General features: G+C 35.5%; 1 long non-coding RNA gene across 1 annotated transcript; it reads right to left on the reverse strand.

Annotated features, from left to right (window-relative positions):
- Positions 1–3,637: 3,637 nt before the first annotated feature.
- Positions 3,638–5,077, reverse strand: LOC144646042 (uncharacterized). Its single transcript, XR_013569354.1, has 2 exons — positions 4,393–5,077; positions 3,638–4,217 (listed from the first exon to the last, which is right to left on the reverse strand). It is a non-coding gene; the product is annotated as an uncharacterized LOC144646042 (long non-coding RNA).
- Between the last annotated feature and the right edge of the window lie 63 nt (positions 5,078–5,140).

A 5,140-nucleotide genomic window follows, 5' to 3' on the forward strand; every position in this document is an offset into this window, starting at 1 on the left:
GTTAATTTTCTGGAATATTCAATATATCATACCGGAAGGGCACATATTACACGGGAACCCCAAATTTTGCACTTCGGTTTCACGCTACAGATGTTAGCATCGCAAAATAAACTTTCTCAAGTACACCCGGAGTAATTAGATAGACTTTTCACATTTGAGCAAAAATCGAATTGAGGCTTTACCGGTTTTTTGACCCTGTGGCCACATTTTCGGGATTATCTTCGATTCTTACCGTCATTCACTCTAAAGTATTTGAACACAGTCTGATACTGTATATAGTAAACTAGTCTGACTATAAAATTACTTTTGATACAAAAGAAAAATTTAGAAAGTTCTTTGCTCGGTCTTCATCTCATCAAAAACGAAATTAGGAACAGTAAAAAAGACCAAGCTTTAATTTTTTTTATCATCTCTCAAGGTGTTTGAATTGAGAAGGGTACAAACACTGTCACTACACTGTAATGCTAAGTACGGTCTTGAATTTAATTGTTTTGTAGTTATATCGTACATTGTAGTTTGAATTATTTTATACTGCTAATTCTAAGCTCGTTGAATCGAATCAACTTCACTTTATGTGTTTCATATGTTCATTTACTAACACAAATCAAAACCAGGTGGATCAGGGGAGGGAGGTATTTTCTCGGACAATTGTGTGTGGTTGGGTGTGGCTGCATGTCTATTATGTGCAATTGTTATTGAAGTCACAAGTCTTTCAGGCGCAGAGAAAATCCCTTCTGAATATTCAAACAAAAGAAATCCGTTAATGAGTAAAATGGTAGAATTTGGAAATGCCTGCCAGATTGGGCTGTTTCTAACTCATTAACAAATTCCTATTTTTCAATATTCATGCGTTAATATCTTCGTCAAAAGGGGCATTTCCTGGACAATTAAGTGTAATCGCCTGAAAGGGTGTGGCTCCATGTCCATCGTGTGCAAGTAACGAAGTCACATGTGTTTTACACGAGGAGAAAATCTCTTCTGATTATTCCAACAATAGAAATCCGTTGATGAGCAAAATAGTCCATCTTGAAAATGGCCAGTTTGTGCTGTTTGTAACTCATTAACAAATTTCTTTTGTTCCAATATTCATACGTTAATATCTCAGTCAAAAGGAGGATTTCCTGGACAAAAGTCTAATCGCTTAAAAGGGTGTGGTTCCATGTCTATTGAATACAAGTGTCAAAGTCACAAGTCTTTTACACGCAGAGTAAATCCCCTCTGAATATTCCAACAATAGAAATCCGTTGATGAGCAAAATAGTCCATCTTGAAAATGGCCAGTTTATGCTGTTTGTACCTCATTAACAAATTCCTATTGTTTCAATACCAATGCATTAATAACTCCGTCAAAAGGAGGATTTACTGAACAATTCTGTGCGCATTTAAAAGGGTGTGGCTCCATGTCTATTGTATGCCAGTGTTGAAGTCTCAAGTCTTTTTTTACGCAGAGAAAATCCCCTTTGAATATTCAAACAATAGAAATCCGTTATGAGCAGAATAGTCCATCTTGAAAATGGCCAGTCTGTGCTGTTTGAAACTCATTAACAAATTCCTATTGTTTCCATATTCATACGTTAATATCTCCGTCAAGAAGAGGATTTCCCGGACAATTGAGTACGCGTTTGAAAGGGTGTGGCTCGATGTCTAGTGTGTGCAAGTGTCGAAGACACAAGCCTTTTACACGCAGAGTAAATCCCCTATGAATATTCATACAATAGAAATCCGTTAATGAGCAAAATGGTCCATCTTGAAAATGGCCAGTCTGTAATGTTTGAAACTCATTTACAAATTGCAATTGTTTCCATATTCATACGTTAAATAGAAATCCTTTGATGAGCAAAATAGTCCATCTTGAAAATGGCCAGTTTGTGCTGTTTCTAACTCATTATCAAATTCCTATTGTTTCAATATTCATACGTTAGTATCTCTGTCAAAAGGGGGATTTACCGAACAATTCTGTCGCATTTGAAAGGGTGTGGCCCGTTTTTTACGCAGAGAAAATCCCCTTCGAATATTCAAACAATAGAACTCCGAAAATGAGAATAGTCCATCTTAAAAATGGCCAGTTTGTCTGTTTGTAACTCATTAACAAATTCCTATTGTTTCAATATTCATACGTTAGTTTCTCCGTCAAAAGGGGGATTTACCGAAGTATTGTGCAAGCGTTTGAAAGGGTGTGGCTTCATGTCTATTGAATGCAAGTGTCAAAGTCACAAGTCTTTTACACGCAGAGTAAATCCCCTCTGAATATTCAAACAATAGAATCCGTAAATGAGCAAAATGATCCATCTTGAAAATTGCCAGTTTGTGCTTTTGTAACTTATTAACAAATTCCTATTGTTTCAATATTCATACGTTAATATCTCAGTCAAAAGGAGAATTTCCTGGACAAAAGTCTATTCGCTTAAAAGAGTGTGGTTCCATGTCTATTGAATGCAAGTCACAAAGTCACAAGTCTTTTACACGCAGAGTAATTCCCCTCTGATTATTCAAACAATAGAAATCCGTAAATGAGCAAAATGGTCCATCTTGAAAATTGCCAGTTTGTGCTGTTTGTAACTTATTAACAAATTCCTATTGTTTCAATATTCATACGTTAATATCTCAGTCAAAAGGAGAATTTCCTGGACAAAAGTCTATTCGCTTAAAAGAGTGTGGTTCCATGTCTATTGAATGCAAGTCACAAAGTCACAAGTCTTTTACACGCAGAGTAATTCCCCTCTGATTATTCAAACAATAGAAATCCGTAAATGAGCAAAATGGTCCATCTTGAAAATGGCCAGTTTGTGCTGTTTGTAACTCATTAACAAATTCGTTTTGTTCCAATATTCATACGTTTATATCTCAGTCAAATGGAGGATTTCCTGGACAAAAGTCTAATCGCTTAGAAGGGTGTGGTTCCATGTCTATTGAATGCAAGTCACAAAGTCACAAGTCTTTTACACGCAGAGTAAATCCCCTCTGAATATTCAAACAATAGAAATCCGTAAATGAGCAAAATGGTCCATCTTGAAAATGGCCAGTTTGTGCTGTTTGTAACTTATTAACAAATTCCTATTGTTTCAATATTCATACGTTAATATCTCAGTCAAAAGGAGGATTTCCTGGACAAAAGTCTAATCGCTTAAAAGGGTGTGGTTCCATGTCTATTGAATACAAGTCACAAAGTCACAAGTCTTTTACACGCAGAGTAAATCCCCTCTGAAAATTCAAACAATAGAAATCCGTAAATGAGCAAAATGGTCCATCTTGAAAATGGCCAGTTTGTGCTGTTTGTAACTTATTAACAAATTCCTATTGTTTTAATATTCATGCATCAATATCTCCGTCAAAAGGGGCATTTCCCGAACACTTGTGTCTATTGTAGGAGAGAATGCCCCCTCTTATTATTTAAGGTGTGATTTTGACACTTTCAGACAAATGACGAGCCGTTTGTGTCAGATACGTGACGAAAATAAATTGACCATGAAGACCTGGGAGAAAGCTGTAAAGTGGGAAGCAATTTTCTCTTAAAGACTGCACAAACAAGAGGATACTTTCACCTTTGAACTGGGGCGCTGGGGTGTCAAATAGTTATCGCTAGATGTATGTGAAATATTCTGAAGTGTCTCAACTAGACAGCCAAGAATACACCAGTCTCACAATCTTGTTTCTTTATTTCTGCTCACATTTCAATATTCATTTCATTCCGTTGGCTACGTAGCCATATTAACATCTTTATACAATCTGGAGGAGCTTCGTAACGAGAGTTCTGCATTTTGAAGAATAAATTACCAAAATTGTTCAAGTTCGTTATTTGTAACCGTTTCAAACTTCCCTTATTTTAACTTTGCTTGTTCCTGTTGTTTATGTAACAGTGGTTCCCCGTCTTACAGTCACCCCGTCAATACAGCGACCTCATCATTACGGCCACTTTATTTTGACCCGAACAAAAGCTCAGTCAGCCATTTTCTTATTTAAAGAACTTCTTTAATACGGCCACCCTGTTGTTACGGTCAGATTTTTGTGGCCAGTTGGTGACCGGGTTTAAGTGGTTCTGTTGTACCTCTGATATTTCTCCATCTGCCTAAACTATTAGTTGCTTCGTTTTGAGAATAATTTTGTACATCATCAATAAATAAATAAAATGACTTAACGTCGTAACTCCATTGAAGTGCAACTTAAACGTTTCATCTGGTTATTAAGGTTGTTCAACATTCACAAGAAAATCAGATATTCCTCCTGGGAGGTAAATGGAATACGACTGGTTCATTCCGCTGGTAAACGTTCGGGAGGAATGAAACTTCTGAACATTGGTAGGCACATTTCCTGGTTAATATGTTCCAAATAAAAATTCGTGTTTCGTTTACCGTTTTCAGCTTTTACACCAGTTCAAAGCCTGCCGCTGTACGACCGAAATGGCGAGAAAAACTTCAAGTGAAACACATTCCCTCCGAATGCAAAATTCCCGACCGAAATTTCCGTAATATCTTTGTAAATGGTAAACAACCCGATTCATCAATTGTATATTACATATTGTATAACTGAATTTGCTATATCAGTTGACTTTTGTGCCAAATCATTCGTTTTCACAATTATTTGATTCGGGTAAGAATAACTCTACAACTACCACAAGTGGAAACCAAAATGCTTACTGCATAAAATATCCAAGGAAAACATTGGGCTGTTTGAATATGGTCGAACCCCCACTTAATAACACATATAATTCATTATTAACAATTATTTTATATTTTGAGTCCTTATATGATAATAGTTAAATAATTAAAAATAGAATTAAGGTTAAAAATTGAAGTTACAATAAACCCTTTTTACAAAGGGTCTATTACTGACCCTTAATTCAGTGAGTTACGATGAGGAAAACGACAAATTTGAGCAAAGAAAATGACCAAAACTGGCTAAAAGATCGACTATAAATTGACTGTGTTAGAAAATTAACAATAAAATAATGAATTTAACTATAATAAATCATTCAGTTTTTAACTGAATATAAATTCAATATAATAATGATTAAAAAAACTGGCAGTTACTATCATGTAAACGTAAAATTCCAATAAACCTCACTGCGAGTATTTGGTGTGGCACCAAGTGATTTCGTCGTTGGGTTTTTTTTTTTTTTTTTTTTTTTTTTTTTTTGCTTAACA

The sequence above is a fragment of the Oculina patagonica genome, chromosome 3, assembly GCF_052425735.1.
Source record: "Oculina patagonica isolate OP01 chromosome 3, crgOcupat, whole genome shotgun sequence".
Classification (NCBI taxonomy): domain Eukaryota; kingdom Metazoa; phylum Cnidaria; class Anthozoa; order Scleractinia; family Oculinidae; genus Oculina; species Oculina patagonica.